The sequence below is a fragment of the Anomaloglossus baeobatrachus genome, chromosome 2 (assembly GCF_048569485.1).
Source record: "Anomaloglossus baeobatrachus isolate aAnoBae1 chromosome 2, aAnoBae1.hap1, whole genome shotgun sequence".
Lineage (NCBI taxonomy): Eukaryota > Metazoa > Chordata > Amphibia > Anura > Aromobatidae > Anomaloglossus > Anomaloglossus baeobatrachus.
In genome coordinates this window covers 579,088,418-579,113,139 of record NC_134354.1, presented here as the reverse complement: position 1 = coordinate 579,113,139, position 24,722 = coordinate 579,088,418, and the positions used below count along the sequence as shown (strand labels likewise).

General features: G+C 45.3%; 1 protein-coding gene across 1 annotated transcript in view; it reads left to right on the top strand.

The window, feature by feature from the left end:
* Window positions 1–23,999: 23,999 nt before the first annotated feature.
* Window positions 24,000–24,722, top strand: part of SLITRK6 (SLIT and NTRK like family member 6) — an 83,616-nt gene continuing 82,893 nt past the window's right edge. The window contains exon 1 of the mRNA XM_075336765.1: window positions 24,000–24,419. The gene's annotated coding sequence lies outside the window, so the exon portion shown is untranslated. The remainder of the gene's footprint in view (window positions 24,420–24,722) is intronic.

Below are 24,722 nucleotides of genomic sequence, written 5' to 3'. Positions count from 1 at the left end.
AACCTAACCTTATTACCCTGATTGCCACCGCACCAGGGCAATTCGGGATGAGCCGGGTAGAGTCCCGGGACTGTCGCATCTAATGGATGCAATGCAATTCCGGGCGGCTGCTGGCTGATATTGTAAGGGTGGTGGGCTCCCCATAACGTGGCGCTCTCCATCCTCACCATACCAGCCTCCAACCGTGTGGCTTTATCTTGGCTGGTATCAAAATTGGGGGGAACCGCAGGTTTTTTTTATTATTATTTATTTATTTTACTGCACGATATAGACCCGCTTGCCGGCAGCTGTGATTGGTTGCAGTGAGACAGCTGTCACTCATCGTGGGGGCGTGTCTGACTGCAACCAATCATGGGTACCGGTGGGCAGGGAAATCAGGGAATACCAGATTGAATAATGAGCGGCAGCCATTTTCAAAAGAGGAAACGCCGCTGGAGCTTTGTGACAGCCGTGCAGCGACGCGCCCGTGATCGGCGAGTATGAAAGAGAGAGGGATTGTGCTGGGGATGAAGGACACATGCAGATATGCAACGTGCACACATAGCCTTAAGGCCGCTTTGCACGCTGCGATATCGTTACCGATATCACTAGAGTGCGTACCCACCCCCATCGGTTGTGCGACCCGTTACGCACAACATCGCTCAGACCCATCACACTACTTACCTGCCTAGCGACGTCGCTGTGACCGGCGAACCGCCTCCTTTCTAAGGGGACGGTTCGTTTGACGTCACAGCGACGTCACTAAGCGGGTGCCCAATAGAAGCGGAAGGGCGGAAATGAACGGGATGTAACATCCCGCCCACCTCCTTCCTTCCGCATTGGTGGCAGCCGCAGGTAAGGTGAGTTTCCTTGTTTCTGTGATGTCACACATAGAGATGTGTGCTGCCACAGGAATGACGAACTACATCATACACGCAGCAGCAACGATAATTGGGAATAGGGGGGCATGTCACCGATTAACGATTTTTACGTTTTTGCGACGATGCAAAATCGCTCATAGGTGTCACACGCAACGGCATCGCTAAAGCGGCCAGATGTGCATCACAAATTCCGTGACCCCATCGAGATCGCTTGAGCGATGTCGTAGTGTGTAAAGCAGCCTTTACTGTGAAAAGCCACGCTTTTGGTGATCGAACCGTTATCGAACAGTAACTCGAACGGCCGAACTTGAAGCAAATCATTTGAGTTCATCAAACGACTCGAACACCACTCAAAATCACTCGAATTTGAAATTGGCGAACGGTTCGATTTGAACATTGCTCATCTCTACTAGCTAGCACACAAACTCCAGTGATGTTTGATTTTTAAAATCTGATATTCTGATTTTTTTTCATATGTGTTAAGAAAGAGTTTCAGATACATTGTGTATTTACAAGGTAAATCACATAAAAACATTAATGTGAATGGATGAAATTGACTTGTATTGATCTTATGCTGTGTTTAAGCTATCTGTTTTGACTACAGATAGCACACAGATGTATAATACGCTTGTCTAAATTAGCCCTATGGTGGAAGCAGCTCCATCTGCTTCTTTCTCATATGATCAAAACGGATGACAAAAATGAACTTGGAGCAAAAACGGCTTAAATTCAGAGCCTATGCAAATAATAGCAACAAATAATGTCTTTTTTGCATACAGGAAAAAAGGTTATGATGAGAATGAATGCAACAATTTATTGCATGTCTTGCATTATTATAATTCATAGGGAACATGTCAGCAGAAATTTCGCAATAAACCTAAAAGATTCCCTTTCTGCAGCTCCTGGGCTGTATTCTAGAAAGGTTCCTGTTGCTATTGTGCCCCCTTTGAGACCTAAATAAATGATTGATAAAGTCTTACCTTTTTGTATGCAAATCTTTTTTTATGGTCACGGGGTGGGCTGTCTTGCGTCCGTTATTCTCCCTCCTGCCGCTTTACGCTGTCCCCCATTGCTAATTTCCATATCTGAGGACGTCGCCCAGTGCTCCCGAGGTCTCACGCATGCCCAGTGCCACTTTCGCAGGACTGAGTACTGTGCACAGTGTGACCGCTGGTGACGTGATTGCACAGGCGCGAGATTATGGGTGGCTCTGTGACCGTCATCAGCATCGTCATCCAAGTACCCGCCCATAATCTCGTGCCCGCGCTTTTCACTCTGCCTCCACCGTTATGCGGTTATGATCAGTGGTGTGCTGCTCCTCTCATCTATTTCCTGCTCCAGGGAAAGATGGGTAATAGGTGACGTGGGTTCATATGGCCAGCGCTTGAGCATAACGGTGGAGGCAGAGTGAAAAGCGCAAGCCCGAGACTATGGGCGGGTACTTGGATGACACTGCTAATGACAATCACAGCGCCGCCTATAATCTTACGCCTGCGCAACACGTCACTAGCGGGCACACTGTGCACAGTGCTCAGTCCCGCGAGAGTGGCACTGGGCATGCGCAGGACCTCGGGAGCACTGGGCAGCATCCTCAGGTATGGAAATGAGCAATGGGGGATGGCGTAAAGCGGCAGGAGGGAGAATAACGGACGCAAGACAGTCCACCTCCGTGACCATAAAAAAGATTTGCATACAAAAAGGTAAGACTTTATAAAGTATTTATTTAGGTCTCAAAGGGGGCACAATAGCAACAGGAACCTTTCTAGAATGCAGCCCAGGAGCTGCAGAAGGGGAATCTTTTATGTTTATTGCAAAATTTCTGCTGACAGGTTCCCTTTAAAAATAAAAGGTCTTTAAAGTGGCTCTCCCTTTTTTCACATATAGAGCAATATTTTAGCTATATAATCTGTTTCTCCCTCTCTCAGAAGCATGAATAAGATTTGGACTCTAAACCATAGGCAACTGTGACATGTGTTAACTAGTGATGACTAAGCACTAAAATTCTTGAGTGCTTAATAATCAAATCGAGCAGATCAGACAGGCTCAATTCTAGTAACTAGTTTAATGGAAGTCAATGGGAAACTCAAGCATTTTTACGAAAGACTCTACCAGGAGGGCTGGTGCTGGGGGGGCAAGAAAATTGCTGAAATTGATGGAAACAGTGCTCAAATGTAATGGGAATAGCATGGGGAAGACAACAGGATGCATCTCAGAATCCCTGATCGCTTCTGGTAACAATGTTGTCAGAGTATCACTCCTCTTTTTCGTACTAACAATAAAATATACAAACCCTTTGATAAAATGGATTTTAAATGAAAAAGTGATAGAAATCATTCTTTCTTGTATAATGACTTGTATATAAGGCAAAATTAAAAAGAAAAAAGCTTCCTCCACCCATTAACCCCTTAATGACCATGGCACGTACTGGTACGTCCTAAGTTATCATAGTGTAATCACCTGCGACTGCTGCGGGCACCCGGCGGTAATTCCTGCACTTGGCAGCTGATTTGATCAGCTGACATATGTGCCTTACAGGAGCAGGGAGAGCCGCGATCCACCCACGCCTGTTAACCCCTTAAATCGTTGCTGTCAAAATGTCACAGCGCAATTTAAATGCTCAGAGAGGTAAATGTTAATTCACCCGACTCCAACGGCAGTACCATGACATGGTCACTTTGAGCTGATAGTTGCCATTGTAGCACAGGTAGACTCACTTTTATTTTAGCCGACCAAGTGCTGCCTGTTACAAGACATGATAATTTCTGCTGATCTCAGCTGTGTCGCTGTAATCAACAGAAATGAATGAGCGATCCGACTGCTGATTCTTGTAGTCCCCTAAAGGAACTAGTAAAATAAAAAAAAGTAAAAAGAAGTTTGAAAAAATTAAAAAAATAAAAAAATCTAAAAGTTCAAATCCCTCCCCTTTTGCCCCGTTAAAAATTAAAAGGTTAAAAAAATAAAAAATATACACACATTTGCTATCGCCGTGTTCAGCAATGCTCCTTTCTATCAAAATATAAAATTAATTAATCTGATTATAAACGGCATAGCGGCAAAAAAATTCCAAACGTCAAAATTACATTTTTTGGTTGCTGCAAATTTTGCTCAAAATGTAATAACAGGCGATCAAAACATAGCACCTGCGCAATTATGGTACCATTAAAAATGTCAGTTCAAGACACAAAAAACAAGTCATCACTGAGCCATAGATGCCATGAAATGAGAACGCTATGGGTCATGGGAAATGGCGCAAAAAAATGCGTCACTTTTTTGGAAAAGTTCTGATTTTTTTAACCCCTTAAATAAAAATAAAACCTATACATATTTTGTGTCTACGAATTCGTACCAACCTGCAGTATCACACCAACAGATCAGTTTTACCATAGAGTGAACACGGAGAATAACTTATCCTGCAAAATAACAATGCAATTGCACTATTTTTGCAGTTTTTCCACATTTAGATTTTTTTTAGCCTTTTCCAGTAAATTATATAGTAAAACTTGTGGTTTCATTTAAAAGTACAACTCGTCCAGCAAAAAAGCAAGCCCTCATGTGGCAAGATTTACATAAAAATAAAAAAGCTACGGCTCTCGGAAGAAGAGGAACAAAAAACTCCCCGAAAAATAAGCCAGGGGTGAAGGGGTTAATAACAGGGCAATCTCTCATCGTATTTCCTCGTCGCCTATGATTACAGTAGATGACATAGTAGAGGAAGAAATAAAACTACACCCACTGGTAGTCACAAGTAAATGTAACTGTAAAATTTTACTACCTTATCTGGGCAAGTGGTGTGTGTGATATGGTCAGACACATCCTGTTTAATTTATGAAGGAGGGATTTCTGAAACTCACATTTCCTATGTGGACAATACAAGAACTGACAAAAATTAGAAGAAATATAGACTCTGATATATCTGGTATTAGACATAAATGACAGCCTCATACACATTATTTTAAAATTGTTAGGTAGTGGGACTTCTAGACTCATAGAAGTTATGCACTAAGTGCAAGAGCTGCCAAAAATCAGAGGGAGGGACTGCAATACATCCTGGAAGATACATAGAGGAGGGCATCGGAAAACATTTTTTTCCCATTTTTAGAGAATAGGACTCCTAGACTGCTAAAGCCTATGCACTTATTTCAAGAGCAGAAATATACTGCTGAAAAAAATAAAGGGAACACTTAAATAGCACAATGGTATTTTAGTGTTCCCTTTATTTTTTTGAGCAGTATACATTAACCCCTAGGGTGTGTACTTCTTTATTTTTAAGAAGATTGTAGAGTTAATCATACACATCCTGCAAATATTATGAAAAGAGGACATCATACACACCCTGGAAAGATTAAGAACAAGGACTGTTTCATAACCCTCAAAATATTTTGAGCAAGTGCCACTTGATGACCCTGTAATGATTTGGAGAGAGGGTTGCCTTACGACCCACTACAGATTTTGAGTGAGGGCAGTCTGATGGTCCTTAAAACATTTTGAGCAAAGCCACCTTTTGATCTTTAAAAGATTTTAAGTGAGAGCTGCCCGATAAGACTCTAAAGATTTAGAGGGTTGGCTGCCTGATGATCCTCTAAAAAATATGAATGTGGGCCTCCTGATAATCCTCTAAAAAATTTGAGCAAAGGCAGCATAATGACCCTAATGAGATGGTAGTGGAGGAGGAGGATAAAAAAAAATAAATAAAAACCATATACACTTTCTTGGGTGTGAAAAGATCCATTGAAAGACACTAGAAATAAAAGGAACTTTTGCATTGGCTTTAGGTTATTGGCTTTAAGTGCCACTGAAGTCATGTGGTCGGGTTGAGAAGTCTGGGTCAATCCAGGACTTGTTCATTTTGATAAGAATCAGTTTGTCAGCATTTTAAGTTGACAGACGGATGGGACTATCAGATATTATGCCCCCGGCAGCACTAAAAACCTCTCTACCAAAATGTTAGCGGCAGGACATTTTAGTACCTCCAAGGAGGACACTTAATGCCACATGTTAAGAATGGATAAACAATAGCTTTATGGCACAAAGGAATCAGGGAGAACACTGGTACAGATGGCTAGGTACTACTTCACCATCTTTAAAAAAATGTTCCTTCCTTGTCACTACTCTGCACATCAGAGCCTGAGTGCTGGGAGGTTCTAAGGAAACTATCCCAGACCCTTGATAGTGTTCCCCTGCCTCTGTTGGACCTGGTGTTTCTCTCTCATCTTTCCTCCTTAGTTGCCAAAGAAACTCACCTCTGCCGCCAGTATTGTCAGATGAGAATTTTTGTACTAATTGTTTGACTAGGGCCTTCTGGTATTGCAAAATTTTACTAGCACTGTCTACAGCAGTAAGAACAGATGGAAAGTTCTCCTTGTATCATGAATCAAGAAGGGTGAATAACCAGTAAACAGTGTCAGGCAAAATGCATGAAACGCAAGGGTAACGCAAAAGGCAGCGGGACATAAAGTCAACAATATGTTCCAGACTCCCAACAGGCAAGACTTCCCTGTCCCCACCAACTTTCCATCTCCTCCTCCTTCTCTTTCCTCTCCTCTTTCTCGTCTTCAGCCCATAGGCACAGAACAGACGGAATGAAGTTGTTGTGGATAGTACCCGCTGTAGTACAGGCAACCATTTCCTGCTTCTCCTCCTCCTATCATCCAATCCTTGCTGAGAAGATGAGATGAGGCTGAGTAGTATCATCCTTTGTACTTTCTTTCTTTTTTTTCCACCTGGTCCACTTACAAAGCTTCTTCTTTAATTGTGAGCAGTGAAAGTTTTGTAGAAACTTACAGATATCAGACATGATAGCCACTCATCAGTTCTTATGTGCGGAGGCTGACACGAATACCAACAGGCATGTTGTAGATGGTATTTAGTTACTGTCCTCTGCTGCTCACAAACCCTTGCCAACATTTATAGTTCCAGCAAGTGGTCATGTCGCACACCAGCCAATGAGCTGGTATTTGCAAGTACTGCTGCAGCACTGCCACACCGGCAGCAGCTGTAGGTGACTGGCAGAAGTGGGCACATACGCAGAGGATTTCCACAAGTATCTCAGACAAATCTTGGTAGGTTTTCAGAAACTGCTGAACCACTAAGCTGAGCACGTGAGTCAGGCATGATATGTTTGTAAGCTTATCAAACTTCAGAGCTGTCACCAGGATACAGCAATTATCATACACAACCATGCCTGCTTATAGGTTTAGTGCAGAGGTCCACAAATTGGTTTGGTTGGTTATAGTTTTCAAAAACTCTGCAGTAGTGTGCTGTTTGTAACCTAAAACAATAGTTTCAGAAGAGCCTGTTGCCACTTCACCAAGGCAGTGCTTCAGTGTTTCAAGCCTTCAGAGGAGGAAGGGGTTAAGGACCTGTTGTGGGAGGTGGAGGAAACTCTGATGGAACTAGGGCCAACAATCCTCTGTGTCAGTAGCATGTGTGCCATCCCAGCACCCAACTTTGTCCTGGCCTCCAGTTTCAACCAGTGTGCCATCAGAGAAATGCAGTGTACCTGACCACATGCACTTATCCATGTGTCGGTCATTAAATGAAGCTTACCAGTAACTGCATTCGTCAGGCATGTGTGATGTTATGGAACACATACTGTTGAAAGGCCGGAATGGCACACTGGGAAATATAGTGGTGGCTGGTGACTGAGTACTGAGGGGTGGTCACTGCCATGAGATAGTGGAAAGCCTCAGTATCCAGAGACCTAAATGGCAAAATTTACAGGATAAGAAATCTGGAAATTTGACTGTTTAGTGTTTGGGACTGTGGGTGAGTGGCTGGATATTTATATTTGGGTTCCAAGACCTGTTGTAGGCAGCTGAACACTGTGCTGGGACAAAGAACTAGATTTGGTTGCTGATGCTGATTGCAAATGTGCAAAGACAAGTGCAAAGTGGGAGGCATCTGCGCCTGAATCCCGGATAGAGGATTGGTCAGCACATAGCACAGGGGAAAAGGCAGTGGTCCTATTTATTGACTTGCCAAGCGTGTGTAATGTGTAGGGATGCGTTTTTACTATGTCATCTGCCATTCAGCTCTGCTACATGGCCGCTAAAAGCAGACACAGACAGTCATGTAGCAGAGCTGAATGGCAGATGACAGCAGACACAGAAAGAGCCGCACGGTCAGAATGAACTCGGGTTAACTTCACCCGACTTCATTGTCATGCTGCGGCTCTGTCTGTGTCGCGTCCAGATTAGCGGTCACCGGTGAAGGACTCACCGGTGACCGCTAAACTCCTGAGTAACGGAATTGAGCAGCCCTCTCTCATATACTCACCGATCCCCGATCACCAGGCACGGCGCTGCACGGCTTTCTCACTGCTCCGGCGGCTTTTACTATTTTGAAAAAGCCGGCCGCTCATTAAACAATCTCGTATTCCCTGCTTTCCCCGCCCACCGGCGCCTATGATTGGTTGCAGTGAGACACGCCCCCACGCTGAGTGACAGGTGTCTCACTGCACCCAATCACAGCAGCCAGTGGGCGTGTCTATACTGTGCAGTGAAATAAATAATTAAATAATTAAAAAAACTGGCGTGCGGTCCCCCCCAATTTTAAAACCAGCTAGATAAAGCCGTACGGCTGAAGGCTGGTATTCTCAGGATGGGGAGCTCCACGTTATGGGGAGCCCCCCAGCCTAACAATATCAGTCAGCAGCCGCCCAGAATTGCCGCATACATTATATGCGACAGTTCTGGGACTGTACCCGGCTCTTCCCGATTTGCCCTGGTGCGTTGGCAAATCAGGGTAATAAGGAGTTATTGGCAGCCCATAGCTGCCAATAAGTCCTAGATTAATCATGTCAGGCGTCTCCCCGAGATGCCTTCCATGATTAATCTGTAAGTGACAGTAAATAAACACACAAACACCCGAAAAAATCCTTTATTATAAATAAAAAACACAAACATATACCCTTGTTCACCACTTTAATAAGCCCAAAAAAGCCCTCCATGTCCGGCATAATCCAGGATGCTCCAGCGTCGCTTCCAGCTCTGCTGCATGGAGGTGACCGGAGCTGCAGCAGACACCACCGCTCCTGTCACCTCCACGCAGCAAATGAAGACAGCCGCGTGATCAGGTGAGCTGTCACTGAGGTTACCCGCGGCCACCGCTGGATCCAGTGACAGGGGGTAACCTCAGTGACAGCTCAGCTGATCGCGCGGCTGTCTTCAGGCAGTGGCTTAGAGCCTGCTTTACACGTTACGATTAAGCATACGATATCGTATGCGATCATAACTGCCCCCATCATATGTTGCACAAACGATTATTTGCTGTCACACTTACTTACCCTTCCATACGGCCTTCGATCTGGGCGGCGAACGTCCACTTTCCGGAGTGGGAGGGACTTTGGCGTCACATCGACGTCACACGGCAGCCGGCCAATAGAAGTGGAGGGGTGGAGATGAGCGGGATGTAAACATCCCGCCCACCTCCTTCCTTTCGCATTGCCGGCGGGAGCCGTGGGACGCAGGTAAGATCTGTTCATCGTTCCCGGGGTGTCACACACTGCGATGTGTGCTACCTCGGGAACATTGAACAACCTCACGTTCAATTTTTAGCAATTGAACGACGTGCATGCGATGAACATTTTAACGTTCAATCGCAATCGCATGTAGCTGTCACACGCTACAATATAACTTACGATGCCGGATGTGCGTCACTAACGACGTGACCCTGCCGACACATCGTAAGATATATTGTAGCGTGTAAAGCCCGCATTAGTGAGACATAATAGCTTGTTTAACTGATGGACTATAAAAAGTTATCTCATTAACAAGGTGCTAAATAAGAAACATCTCATACTGGGTAAAGCCAATGAGCTGTCTTATCTTTGTTACCTTATTATTGCAAAATATACTAATGGAATTGGTTAAATAAGAATTTCTAAACTACTAAAGGTTCCAGTGAGCAATGTTGGGGGCATAATCCAGAAGTGGAAAGGACATCATTTCATTATAATCTGGTTACGACCAGGTGCTCCCTACAAGATTCCATACAGATGAGTGAAAAGAATTTTCAGAAGAGTAGTCCAAGAGCCAAGGACCACCTATACAGAGCTACAGAAAGACCTTGAATCAGTGGATAAAATTGTTTCCAAGAAAACAAAAAGAAATGCATTGCACCTAAATACATGCTCACCACACTAGACTCTATTGCTGAGCAAAAAGCATGTTCAATTATATTGATAGTTTGCTCACCAACATTTAGACAAGCCCATGAAATACTGGGAGAATATAGTCTGGCAAGATGAGACAGCATTTGAACTCTTTAGATGCCATAATACACACCAGGGTTGGAGGTCAAAAGGTACTGCATATCATGCTAAAAACTCTATACCAACAGTGACGTTTAGAAGTGGGAATATTTTGGTGTGGGGCTGTTTTTCAGCATATGGCACAGTAAACTTTGTAAGATTGAAGGAAGTATTAAAGGACAAAGGTACAATGATATTCTTGATAAAAATCTGCTGCCATCTACCAGGATAAAAAAGAAGAAATAAAGGTAAACATTTCAGCAAGACAATGATCCCAGACACACAAATAAGGAAATTGGTTTCAGAGAAAGAAAATAAAGCTGCTAGAATAGCCCTCAAATCACCTTAAGCGGGCTTTACATCCAGTGATCTCGCTAGCAAGATTGCAAGCGATCGTACCCGCCCCCGTTGGTTGTGCAACGGGCAAATCGCTGCCCGTGCCGCACAACCTTGCTTACCCCATCACACGGACTTACCTTCCCTGCGACGTCGCTCTGGCCGGTGAGCCGCCTCCTTTCTAAGGGGGCAGTTCGTGCAGCGTCACAGTGACGTCACACGGCAGGCGTCCAATAGAAGAGGGGCGGAGATGAGTGGGACGTAAACATACCGCCCACCTCCTTTCTTCCGCATTGCCGGCAGCCGCAGGTAAGCTACAGTTCATCGTTCCCGGGGTGTCACAGAGCACAGAAGGACGTTCGATTTTTTTGAAAATGAGCGACGTGTCAACGAGCATCGATAAGGTGAGTATTTTTGCTCGTTCACAGTCGCTCATTTGTGTTACACGCTATGATATGTCAAACGAGGCTGGATGTGCGTCACTAACAACGTGACCCCGACGACATATCGTTAGATATTTTGTAGCGTGTAAAGCAGCCTTTACCTGAATCCAATAAAAAACTTATGGAAGGAACTAAAGTTCAGAGTTCATAGTAGAAATCACACATAACCTTCATTATTTGAAGAGTGTTTGTGGAAGAATAACCAAAATCACACCTGAGCAATGTATGCAACTAGTTTCTCCATACAGGGGACATCTTGAAGCTGTGACCACCAATAAAGGCTTTCTATACGACGTATTAAATACACTTTCTGTAAGCAATCTCTCATTATTACCGATTACTACATTTATGGATATCTATGATTTTCTTTGTTTGTGTGGATTGGATAGGTTGTTATTAGTGATAAGCAAGCACTAAAATTCTCAAATCCTAATTACTCGAATCAAAAAGGTCTGACACTCGGAGGGGCTCAACTTAAGAAACGAATATAATGGAAGTTAATGGGAAACTCAAGCATTTTTCCGGCAGATCCTCCTAGGAGGTCTGGGTGGCAGTAACAATGGATGGAAACAAGTGGTCAAAGGAATAGCAACAGCATGAGGAAGATGTCTTGACACATCTCTGACTCCCAAGTCCCTGCTGGGAACAATATTGTCAGAATATTATGCCACTTTTACAGATTGCGAATAAAACAAACAAAACCAAAGATAAAATGGATTTCACAGGAAAAAATGTCAGGATGATGTTATGGGACACATGCTTATGAGTTAATTTCGTCACTGGGTGATGGTACTGTGGACCCACTGGACCACAAGGCAACCCTGGGCCCACCCTAGCGTGGGGTAGAGGACCGGGACTGTGACCCCCCCAGGACAGGGTCGGACACATAAGCAGACAGGACAGAGTCTCAAGTGCAGACAGGGACCACCGGAGTGGTTCAAGGCAGACGGCATAGGCAGGATGGACAGGCAGAGTCTCTAGTACCAGTAGGGCAGGACAGACAGGCAAAGTCACAAACAAGGCAAAAGACACGGCCAGGGCTGGATGGGAAGGCAGAGTCTCTAGTACCAATAGGACAGGCAGAGTCCAGGTACAGGCAGGATGGGACAGGAACCAGGTGCCAACAGGCAGGATGGGCTGGTAGACAGGAACGGGCAGGACAGGACTGGAATCAGGTGCCCAGCAGGGCGGAACAGGCTGGGACCAGGTATGCGCAGAGACAGACTGAACCCCAGGTGCCGACGTGTAGGACAAGCTGGGAGACAGGTACAAGCAGGACACTCTAGACCCCAGGTGCCAATGGGTAAGACAAGCTGTGAGCCAGGTACGGGCAGGACAGGATGCACCCAGGTACAAACAGGCAGGATGGGCTGGGATCAGGTAAAGGACAGGACAGGAACAGACACAACAGGGAGGAATAGGATAGGAACAAGGTGCCAACAGACAGCACTGGCTGGAAGCCAGGTATGGATAGGACAGGCTTGACCAAGGTGCCAACAGGCAGAATGTGCTGAGACCAGTTAAAGGAAAGGAACAGATGGGATAGGCAGGAACAGGACAGAACCAGATGGGACAGGAGAGACAGGACAGGCAACCTGAACACTGACTAGACAGAACCTACTGACTAAACTGGTGTTGAACAGGACACTCCCCTAGTGGGAGCTTGCCCTAAATACCCAGTGTTTCTTAGCAATAGACTGAGAGTCAATTACTGGGAGTGGTTCGCTGGCTTCTTAAGAGAGACTCTGGGAGGCGGGTGGCAGAGGAACCCATGTGGAGGAGCGAGCAGGGATGCCAGGCAGCACAGGAGCCGGCCATGGTGGTGAGCTAATGCTTGGACTTGCAAAAGGGGAGAGGCAGGGATGTAGTGTTACAGTACTGCCTTCTTACACCCCCTCTCTTTTGGGATGAAGAAGGGTTTCTCTCACAAGCAGAAATCAGGACAGGCTGGCAAGACAAAATCACATCAAAATCAATTGTAACTTGCAGATTGGTGGCAATCAGGACAGCCAGGCAAGATGGAGTCACATGAAGGTCACTAGTAGCTGGCAGACAGGTGGAAATCAGGACAGGATGGGGAGACCAAATCACACGGATCCAAGACAAATCTAGAAAAAATGGACAAGACAAATCAAGGAAGGAGATCTTCTCTGATTGCATATCTCCTATGTAATAAGGAACGAAGCATCCGGGTTCATACTGGTGAATTCTATCCATGTACAACACCAACTTGAGATTCAGGAGGCATCGGATGGGAGCTTGGAGATGCACCACAGATTCAAGAGCAAAGTGTCCAGGTTCAGAGTGGAGCATTCCATCCACGCACAACACCGATTAAGAATTCAGAGGGAATTGGATGGGGGTTTCCACGCATAACATCAACAAAGGCTACAAATGGCAACAAATGGGCACTTTGAGATTCACCACAGGTTCAGGAACAGGTTCAGATTGGAATATTCCATCCATATACAACACCAATGAAGGCTTCACAGGGCATTGGATGGGGTTTTTCATGCACGACACCAACAAAGGTTTCAGAGGGCATCGGATAGGTGCTTGGAGATGCACCATCGGTTCAGGAACAGGTTTGGATTGGAGCATTCCATCCACGCACGACACTGATGAAGGGTTCAGAGGGCATCCATGTGATGGGGTCTCCAGGTTCCCACTAGCTATCTAGATACATTTCTTGAAAGGTTAAGTTTCCAAAGTGGGGTCACTTATGGGAGAGCTCCACTGTATAGGCACATCAGGGGGTCTCCAAATACCAATTGACATCCAATAATGATTCCAGCTAATTTTGCTTTCAAAACTTCAAATGGCACTACTTGCCTTCCAAGCCCTGCCATGCGCCCAAAACATATGAGGGTTCTAATTTCCAAATAAAGGATCACTTGTCAGGGAACTCCACTATTTAAGCACCTCAGGGGGTCTCCAAATGTGACATGGTGTCTGCTAATGATTCCAGCTAATTTTCCCTTCAAAAAGTCAAAGGGCACTCCTTCACTTCTGAGCCCTGCCGTGCAACTAAACAATTGATTTCCACCACATTTGAGGTATCAGTGTACTAAGAAGAAATTGAACAATAAATTTAGTGGTGCATTTTTCCCTTATACCCTGGTGAAAATGCAAAATTTATGGCTATTGTAACATTTTTGTGAAAAAAGTTACATTTTCATTTTTTCCTTACACATTAGTTTGGTTCCTGTGGAGCACCTAAAGGGTTAATAAACTTCATGGATATGGTTTTGAGCAGTGTGAGGTATACAGTTTTTAGAATGGTGTCACTTTGGGTTATTTTCTGTGACCTAGTCCTCTCAGTCAATTCAAATGTGATGTGGTCTCTAAAAAAATGTTTTTGTAAATTCTGTTGGAAAAATTAGAAATTGCTGATAAACTTTGAACCTTTCTTACTTCCGAACACAAAAAATTATGTTTCAAAAATTGCATTGATATAAAGTAGACATGTGGGGAATGTTATTTAGTAACTATTTTGTGTGACATAACTCTTGGATTATGGACATAAAATGTAAATGTTTGAAAATTGCAAATTTTCTATATTTTTGCCAAATTTTTGATATTTTTACAAATAATCACAAAAAATATAATCCTAATTTTACTATTATCAGGAAGTACAATATGTGATGAAAAAACGATCTCAGAATCACTGGGATTCATTGAAGCCTTCCAGAGTTATAATCTGTCAAAATGACACTGGTCAGAATTGCAAAAAAAATGATCTCATCATTAAGGTGAAAATGAACTCGGGTGTAAAAGGGTTAAAATAAGAAATATTGGATGAGTGACAGGAGTAGGCCTGTTGCTTTGAGAAACCTGCCAATACAGACACAATACAATTTGGAGACCATCTTGGAGTCTCTACATTTCCAAAAATCAGATGCAGACACCGGGACAGTTTTATCAATTGCTCCAGAGTACCCATAGTGTCTATTCACAGCAGTCTGGCATGGGCCATGCACCACAACAGGGTGTGGCCCAACATTTACTTTTTTTCAAATCAAGAGGTAGGTGGATGAGTGACAGGTCTAGGCATCTTGCTCTGAGACCCTTGCCACTTCAAGCAAGACACAACTTGGAGACCTAACTAGGAGTCTCCATATTTCCAAAAATTAGAAGCACACACCAGGACAGTATCATCACTTTACCCTTAGTCTGGCATGAACCATGCACCACACAGTGTGTGACTCAGCATTTACATTTTTCAGATCAAGAGGTAGGTAGATGAGTGACAGGTGTAGGCAACTTGCTCTGATACTCCTGCAACTAAAGACAAGACACAACTTGGAGACCCAACTAGAAGTTTCCATATTTTCAAAAATTGGGGACAGACACCAGGACAGTGTCATCTATTGCCCCAGGGTACCCATAGTGTTTTTTCACAGCAGTCTGGCATGGGCAATGAATCACACAGGTTGTGGCCCAGCATTTACATTTTTCAAATTAGGATGTAGGTGAATGAGTGAAAGGTTTAAGCCTCTTGCTCTGAGACCCCTGCCACTGCAGGCAACACACAACTTGGAGACCCAGATAAGAGTCTCCATTTAAAAAAAATAGGCTTGTCATGACTCAGGAGGAAGCAAAAGGAGGAGTACTAGGGGAAATAGTAGGTGCTTTATACATAACAAAAAGGCAAGGTGTAAAAGTAACAACAGTGGACACACCGCTTAATTGTTGCACCTCCAAGGCCCTTATTAGTAACATCAGCAGCAGTAGAAACAGAAACCATGACAAAGGTGTCACAGATTGCAATAACATGATATCATAACTGAACTAGTCTGCATAGTCTGCAACTGTGGTGAAAAAGTCATTGGAGATCTATGACTTGTTCATCTTGATAAATGTTAAGCAGTGTACACTTTCAGGGGACAACCAGATGCGCTTATCCATCAGGGCACCATCAGGAATGCTGAAGACACGTTCTGAAAGAACGCTGGTTGCCGGGCATGACAAAGCCTCCAAGGTGTGACTGGTGAGCTCAGGCCAATCTTCCATTTTTGAAGCCCAAAATGCAAAAGGGTCCGAAACACTTTTGATGGCATTAATACTGAGCTCAAGATATTCCTGCGCTATCTTCTCCAGTCAATCACTATGTGTCAGACTTATACTCTGATCTGAACTGGCTGCCCCCCTGGGTGCCCTCCCCCCCCCCCCCCCCCCCCCCCCCCCCCCCCCCCCCCCCCCCCCCCCCCCCCCCCCCCCCCCCCCCCCCCCCCCCCCCCCCCCCCCCCCCCCCCCCCCCCCCCCCCCCCCCCCCCCCCCCCCCCCACCCCCCCCCCCCCCCCCCCCCCCCCCCCCCCCCCCCACCCCCCCCCCCCCCCCCCCCCCTGCAAGGAGTATGTTTGCTCTCCCCGTGTTTGCATTGGTTTCCTCAGGGTACTCCAGTTTCCTCCAACACTACAAAGCCATACATATACAGAATTTAAATTGTGAGACCCAAGGGGGACAGTGTTGCTGATGTATGTAAAGCACTGGGGAATACTTTGATGCTATATAAAAATAAGGTTTTTTATTATTATTATTATTATTATTATTATCTTCTTCATCCCCTAACTATTGCGCATCCATCACCTCTTCCTCCTCATCCTCCTCCATCTCTTCCTGAGCTGCTACACTTCTACTAACAGTTTGTCTGGTACTATGAGCCCAGCTTGATCACTATATTCACCCTCCCTTGTCACCAGCCTGTGTCCGGACCTTAGAGATATTGGTATCCCTTTCGCACCCTCCTCTGCTTCTTCCTCTTCCTCTTGGACCACCACCTGCTCCCGCAAACTATTCAAAGTTTGCTCAAGAATGTAGATTACTAGAATAGTGATGCTGATGATTGCGTCAGTAGCGCTAACCATCTAAGTAGCCATTTTGAAATGCTGCAGAAGGGTGAAGAGGTCCTTCCTCTGTGTCCACTCCGCAACCGTTAATTTCCCCACAACTGCATTGTGTTGGCCTAGTGTATACCTCATGGCACACTGCACCACGGCTGCACCATGTGCAGCATGGCTTTCCACCGTGTCAGCACATCACATATCTATCGTTTAACTGGTGGGCCAAAACACCTCGGAAGCAATTCAAGTTGATGAGCTGTGGGGTGTGAATGGTGTAAGTGAGCACACAGAGACTGTGTCTTATGCAGCAGCTCTTCCAGGCCAGGATAGTGGCCTAGAAATTGCTGTACAATCAGGTTGAGAATGTGAGCCATGCAAGGCATGTGTGTGAGGTTGCCCCGGTGCAAGGTCGCCACCAGATTCACACCGTTGTCGCACACGGCCTTCCCTGGCTCCAGGTTTAGTGGAGACAGCCATTGCTCAAAATCAGCCTGGATAGCTATGCACAACTCTGCAGTTGTGTAACTGCGTTAACCAATGCATCTTAAATTTAACACTGCCTGATTATGGTGAACCCTGGCTGTGCAATATGAGTTGGAGGGAATTTTTTCAGCAGTGTTGGTATGCATGTCACATTAAGGGAAAGGTTAAGGGTGTAGGTGGAGGCCCTAGAGGAAGTGGAGTAGGCAGAAGCAGCGGATGAAGTGGTAGTTCCAAAGGTTTGCACCACAAGCCTTGGAGATTTTGAGACTTTGGAGCAACCCCTTCTCCGCCTGCCCCTGCAGCCAACAGAGTCACCCAGTGCCCAGTCAGCGTGATGTAATGATCCTGGTCATGCTTGCTCGGCCAGGTGTCAGTGGTGAAATGCATGTCAGAATACAGAGTTTTCATGGAATGAATGATATTTGTCTGCAACATGCTGGTATAGCGCAGGCAAGGCTTTATTAAAGAAGTAATGGCAACTGGGGACTTGTACTGGGGAACTGCGACAGCCATCAGCTTTTGGAAACCATCTGCATCCACCATGTGGAAAGGCATCATTTCCATGGCCAACAGATTGGATATGGTGAAGTTCAATCTCTTAGCTTTAGCATAAGGAGAAAATAATCGTTCACATGACCACAGCTGTGGGACCAAAGGCTGGATAATGTGCTGAGAGTAGGTGTAGTAGGTTGAACACAACAAACTGGTGTACTGTGAGGTAGGTGCACACGATGGATTGAGAAAAATATGGTTTAGGGATTTTACAGGAAAATAAATTGGTGAATGAGGATGTCTTTTGCCTTTATTTAATCATTTTTTTCTTTTTATGTCTTTCAGGTTTGCTTTTGGGGAATATCATGGGATATCGCTATGGATTACGGTGGACCTTTCTTAAAAAAAGTAAGTAAATTTGTGAACGAGGGCTTTGGTCGGGGCTGTTTGTTCTAGAATCTCATTGGCATACTCTCTGTCATGTCACTCGTCACCCTTAGAGTCATCCTCCTCCTCTTCCTGCTCTGCCCCTCAGATATCTGGGTCTCATCATGATCACCTCCATCTCCAGAGATTAACATCTATTAACAAAGGTCTGGATTCTGCTCGGACCCATATCCAACCGACAAAGTTGTTTGCCATCAGTGTAGATGCTTTCCTCCTTCTGAGTCAGTGAATCTTTGGAGCTGACTTCTGATGATGATGGAATAGAATGTGTGAACAGTTGTACAGACTCACCTATCTGTGGTTCTCCACAGTCAGTTGGGCAGTTTAGTGGTGTCTGCCCTTAATTTTGGTAAATAAGGATGAGAAGTGGACTTTCAGTTGTTTCACATTGTTGTGTATTGCCTGAAGCAGTAGGGTTCCCAGACTGTCAGGCATGCAGCTATCTTTCACTCATCTACCTGTTATTATCCTTAAATGTGTCTAGCAATAACAGTTTATGATGCTGATATTGGTGTCACCTGACTGTGGCTGAGCAGAAAATCATTTTTAGCTGTTGCATGGGGTATTATGACTCCCAGCACAGCAGGTAGACTCCTCTCACTCACCCACCCACCTTTTAATTTTAACTTAATTTGAAAGCTGTAAATGCTGGTCTAGACCCTGTCTCGTTCATGGCCCATGCCCAGCTGCTGTGCCATGACGCTATGGGTACTCTAGGTCAATTGATGCCACTTTCCTGCTGTCTACCCCTAATTTTTTGAAATGTGAAGACTCCAAGTTAGGCCTCTAAGTTGTGTGTTGTCTGTAGTGAAAGGGGTCTCAGAGCATCAGGCCTAAAACTGTCACTCATCCACCTTTTAAGTTTAACTTAATTTGAAAGCTGTAAATGCTGCCCCAGACCCTGCCTTTTGCATTGCCCATGCCTGACTACTGCGCCATGACTATATGGGTACTCTGGGGCAATTGATGGTACTGATCTGGTGTCTGGCCCTAATTTTGGGAAATGAGGATGGGGACTCCTATTTAGGTGTCCTTGTTTTGTGTTAACTGTAGATGTAGGGCTCTGAGACTGGCAGGCAAGCAGCTACCTTTCACTCATCTACCTCTCTTTCTACAGTATATTTAAATGTATCTAGCTATAACAGTCTATGAAGTCAATATTGCTGCCACCTGAGTGTAGCTAAGGGGAAAAGGAGTTTGAGCTGTTGCATGAAGTATAAGGGCTCACGTACCAGGCCTATACCTGTCACACACCCACCTCAATATTTTTTTATGGTAATAGTTTAGGAAGCTACTTGCTGTGCCATTGTGCCAAATTTGGCAGCTTTTGGGCCCCCTAAAGGTGTTGTCTATGCCTTTGTTTTTTCTAATCATTGAACTTAATGGGGTTCAGATATGTTTAGTGAACTGTTTGGCAAAGACAGGTAAATTTGGCGAACATGGACCGAACCGAGCCTTGGGAGGTTTGCTCATCTCTAGTCCCTATGGCTCTTCTGTCATGGAAGTGACTGTGAACTATAGGCTGGAGTATACTTATCCATGGCAATTGAGTCAGCTGTGGCATTTGCTCACTTAGACTTACCCTGGTTCAGTAAATGCAGTCACGCTATCTGGTGGTAATTGACAATCCCTGCACTTATATATTATATACTTTTACAGTTTGAGCTCATCCTGGCACCTCTGTTCCCCTGTGACAGCTCTGCGGTGCACTGTTAAAAGATATGTCACATCGGAATAAAAATGAACAGAAAAATGCAAACTATTAAGACTTTGGTAGTGTAGGGACTGTCAATCATATTTTGGGGGTGTTGCTACAGTGAAATAACTCTGACTAGTGTCTAACAGCTCACAGTGACGTGTTCTCTATTAATTCATTGTCCTGAAACACATGCAACTGTATTAAATAATAAAAACCTTAAAAAAATAAGAGAAAAGAACACAGTCTAAGGCCCCCTTCACACGTCCGTGAAAAACACGCACATGTGTTACGGGCCGTTTTTCGGGTCCGTGTCCCGTTTTTGTGTCCGTTTTTATGGTCCGTGTGGCACCTGTGTGAATTGCGTATGCTAGCCGTGTTTGTGTGCAGAACGTCCGTGTGTGCGTGTGGAATTAACGTGTATGTGTACGTGTAATGTCCGTGTGTAATGTCCGTGTGTGTGATGCACAATGTCGTTTATAAATGTCGGCTGACAGCAGACAGAGTTGCGCGATGAGAATGAACTCGGGTGAACTTCACCCGACTTCATCCTCATACCGCGGCTCTGTCTGTGTCGAGTACTGATTAGCGGTCACCTGTGAAGGATTCACCGGTGACCGCTAATCCCCCGATTGACTGAAGTGTCCCCCCCTCTCTCATACTCACCAATCCCCGATCACCGGCGCTGCACGGCATTCACACGGCTGCGGCGGCTTTTACTATTTTGAAAAAGCCGGCCGCTCATTAAACAATCTCGTATTCCCTGCTTTCCCCGCCCACCGGCGCCTATGATTGGTTACAGTGAGACACGCCCCCACGCTGAGTGACAGGTGTCACACTGCACCCAATCACAGCAGCCGGTGGGCGTGTCTATACTGTGCAGTAAAATAAATAAATAAATAATTAAAAAAAAAACGGCGTGCGGTTCCCCCCAATTTTAATGCCAGCCAGATAAAGCCATACGGCTGAAGGCTGGTATTCTCAGGATGGGGAGCTCCACGTTATGGAGAGCCCCCCACCCTAACAATATCAGTCAGCAGCCGCCCAGAATTGCCGCATACATTATATGCGACAGTTCTGGGGCTGTACCCGGCTCTTCCCGATTTGCCCTGGTGCCGTTGGCAAATCGGGGTAATAAGGAGTTATTGGCAGCCCATAGCTGCCAATAAGTCCTAGATTAATCATGTCAGGCGTCTATGAGACACCTTCCATGATTAATCTGTAAGTGACAGTAAAAAAACACACACACCTGAAAAAATCCTTTATTTGAAATAAAAAACACACACAAATTCCCTCATTACCAATTTATTAACCCCGACAAACCCTCCATGTCCGGCGTACTCCACGGACCTCCAGCGTCGCGTCCAGCTCTGCTGCATGCAGGTGACAGGAGCAGCAGAAGACACCGCCGCTCCGGTCACCTCCACACAGCAAATGAGGTGAGTAGCGCGATCAGCTGCTGTCAGTCAGGTAACTCGCGGCCACCGCTGGATCCAGCGGTGGCCGCGGGTAACCTCAGTGACAGCAGCTGATCGCGCTACTCACCTCATTTGCTGTGTGGAGGTGACCGGAGCGGCGGTGTCTTCTGCGGCTCCTGTCACCTGCATGCAGCAGAGCTGGACGCGACGCTGGAGGACTGTGGAGTACGCCGGACATGGAGGGTTTGTCGGGGTTAATAAATTGGTAATGAGGGAATTTGTGTGTGTTTTTTATTTCAAATAAAGGATTTTTTCGGGTGTGTGTGTTTTTTTTACTGTAACTTACAGATTAATCATGGAGGGTGTCTCATAGACGCCTGACATGATTAATCTAGGACTTATTGGCAGCTATGGGCTGCCAATAACTCCTTATTACCCCGATTTGCCAACGGCACCAGGGCAAATCGGGAAGAGCCGGGTACAGCCCCAGAACTGTCGCATATAATGTATGCGGCAATTCTGGGCGACTGCTGACTGATATTGTTAGGCTGGGGGGCTGCCCATAACGTGGAGCTCCCCATCCTGAGAATACCAGCCTTCAGCCGTATGGCTTTATCTGGCTGGCATTAAAATTGGGGGGAACCGCACGCCGTTTTTTTTTTAATTATTTATTTATTTATTTTACTGCACAGTATAGACACGCCCACCGGCTGCTGTGATTGGGTGCAGTGTGACACCTGTCACTCAGCGTGGGGGCGTGTCTCACTGTAACCAATCATAGGCGCCGGTGGGCGGGGAAAGCAGGGAATACGAGATTGTTTAATGGGCGGCCGGCTTTTTCAAAATAGTAAAAGCCGCCGCAGCAGTGTGAACGCCGTGCAGCGCTGCGCCGGAGATCGGGGAACGGTAAGTATGAGAGAGGGGGGAAACTGACCGACAGACTGTGAGAGAGGGACAGACAGACAGAGAGACCGACAGAGAGACAGAGAGACTGACCGACGGACTCAGGGAGATTGACCGACATACACAGAAATAGAAAGAATAGCCGACATCACTAGAAATAAAAACACCAAACGGACACGGACTATAGGTATATGCATACGTGTTTACTAACGTGTGTGCACATACCCATAGACTTTCATTGTGTCCACGTGTGCGTGCTCCGTGCAGATAACGGACATGCATCCGTGCCAAACGCAAACACATACGGATCACGGACACGCACACACGGACATAATGAAATAACGGACGTGTGACCACAATCATAGATTAACATTGGTGCACGTTTGGCCGTGTCTCCGGTATATACGGAAACGGACCAAACACGCACGTGTATCACGAACGTGTGAAGGGGGCCTAAAGGAAAACTATCAGCAGGTTTTGCAGTGTAATCTGACCACAGCATGATGTAGGGGTTAAGTGACTGAATTCAGGGATGTGTCACTTATGTATGTTTTATCTCTAGGATATTATCACTGGATAGACTACAGCTCATGTGCCTGCTAGACTGACCACACCCCCAGCACTGATTAGCAGCTCACTGTCAGTAGATAATGTACACAGAATGCAATGGTTTGGGTGGAGTTAGCTTTCCCAGCTTTGCTGCATGCTACTTCTAAGAACTCTGATTGTGTTACAATATTTGAACCCAGTAACCAAGTGATACATCATTTGATTCAGGATGTCTTTTCCTACATTATGCTGCTCTCAGATAAGGTAGCAAAAACCTGGTCACAGATTCCCTTTCAAAGCATTACAGGGGCCTAACATGTTCTCTTTAAATTACAGAACAAATAAACCTCTACACAATTGGTGTTTGTCATTTAAGCCATGTCTAAAGCTATGTGCCCACAGGATAATGTACCCGCGGATTTGATGCTGCAAACCTGTGGATTTATCTGCATTTTCTAGATAAATCTGCAGGTTCTAGCAAATACAGACACTCCCCATGTTATCCGATGGGATTTGGGGAGTGCTGTATCAATGGTGCGGAATGTGCGGCTGCAGAATATGCTGCGTATGTCCCGCAGCCACATGTAACTGCATGTCAATTATTCATGCGGAAATATCCGCGGAATTCCTGCTCCTCCACTATGGAGATACATCGTGGGAATTCCGCAGGAATTCTACACGAAATCGGCATTGTTTGCTCGGGTTTACCGCAACAACTCCGCAGAAATACCGCAGTATTGGATAGCTGCGGATTCCGAGGAGCAGCTGCCGCAAACCTGTGGAAATATCCACTGATACGTTTTCCCGTGGGTACATAGCCTAATAGTCTTGAAATGTGACAGAAAGTGGCAAAAAAAGTTTGTGTAGTGTTATTAAAAAATGTCTGGAGAAAAATGGAACTCCTTATTCAAACACAAGTCCCCTAAGATAATGCAGAGTTCTCAAACATTCTTACTATAATACTTCGGTCCGTCATAATCCAGAAAACACCTGGACGGTACTGGATGACGATACTGGATGTAATTCCTTCCTATTCCTTTGCCATTTCAGCATTGGAAAGCATGTGACACCTAAAGGATGTGCAGATCTCTATATGTGGCTGCAGCAGAATGGCAGCAGAGGGGGAGACTACAGAGATAAAGAGGTGGAGTTGTATGGAAGATGACACTCACACATTAAGGCTTCTCTTACTGGGAAGGGCTTGAAGGCTCAGTCAAAAGCCAAGAAATCTCATTGTTTCCGCCCATTTCCCTGCTTCTAACAATCTGACTAATAGTAATCTGAGCTAACAAGAAAGACTAGAAAGAAGCGAGGAGCTGACACTGGCCACTTCAGCTCAGTGCGAGGAGCTGTCACCGATGTTCCTTTGCTGCCCTGCAGAATAGATAGGGTTAAGCTCATGAAGTAAATTCAGGATAGCCTGGATGTCTGCTCTGAATGTTAAATAAGACAGGGATGCATGTCTGTGGATCAGATCCTGGGCTCTCCACCAGCCAACCGTGCTGAGATCTTCAGTGGGAGCCTCTGCGGCTCCGTGGGCTGTACGCATCTCTGTGGATTTGTTCAAGCTTGCAGCAAAGTTCATTTTGTGATGACAATGTTTTCCCTTGTGAGAGATTTAGCTTTGAAAGAAGACGTCTTCCAGGCTGAGTGTTGGGACTTGTTCACTATCTGATCTCATTAAGTAACATCTTCACAGGTAAGAATCTGCTCTGTGTAATAAGTCATCACATTGTAGGGCACAGAGGGATATACAGTCAGGTACACAGTATATACTGTAGCAGCTAGTAGTGGTATATACTGTACAGTGTATAATCTGTTACAATAGGTATAAAGTACTGTATCATCTAGAAGTATTACCTAGTATAGATATACTGTACTTTATAATGTGCTAGTGATAAAGAAGTATTGTATCATCAGTAGTGTAGACTTACAGAACTGAATAGTAATATGATAGTATAATCTAGAAGTAAAGTGTATAATCTAGTAGTATTATATAGTA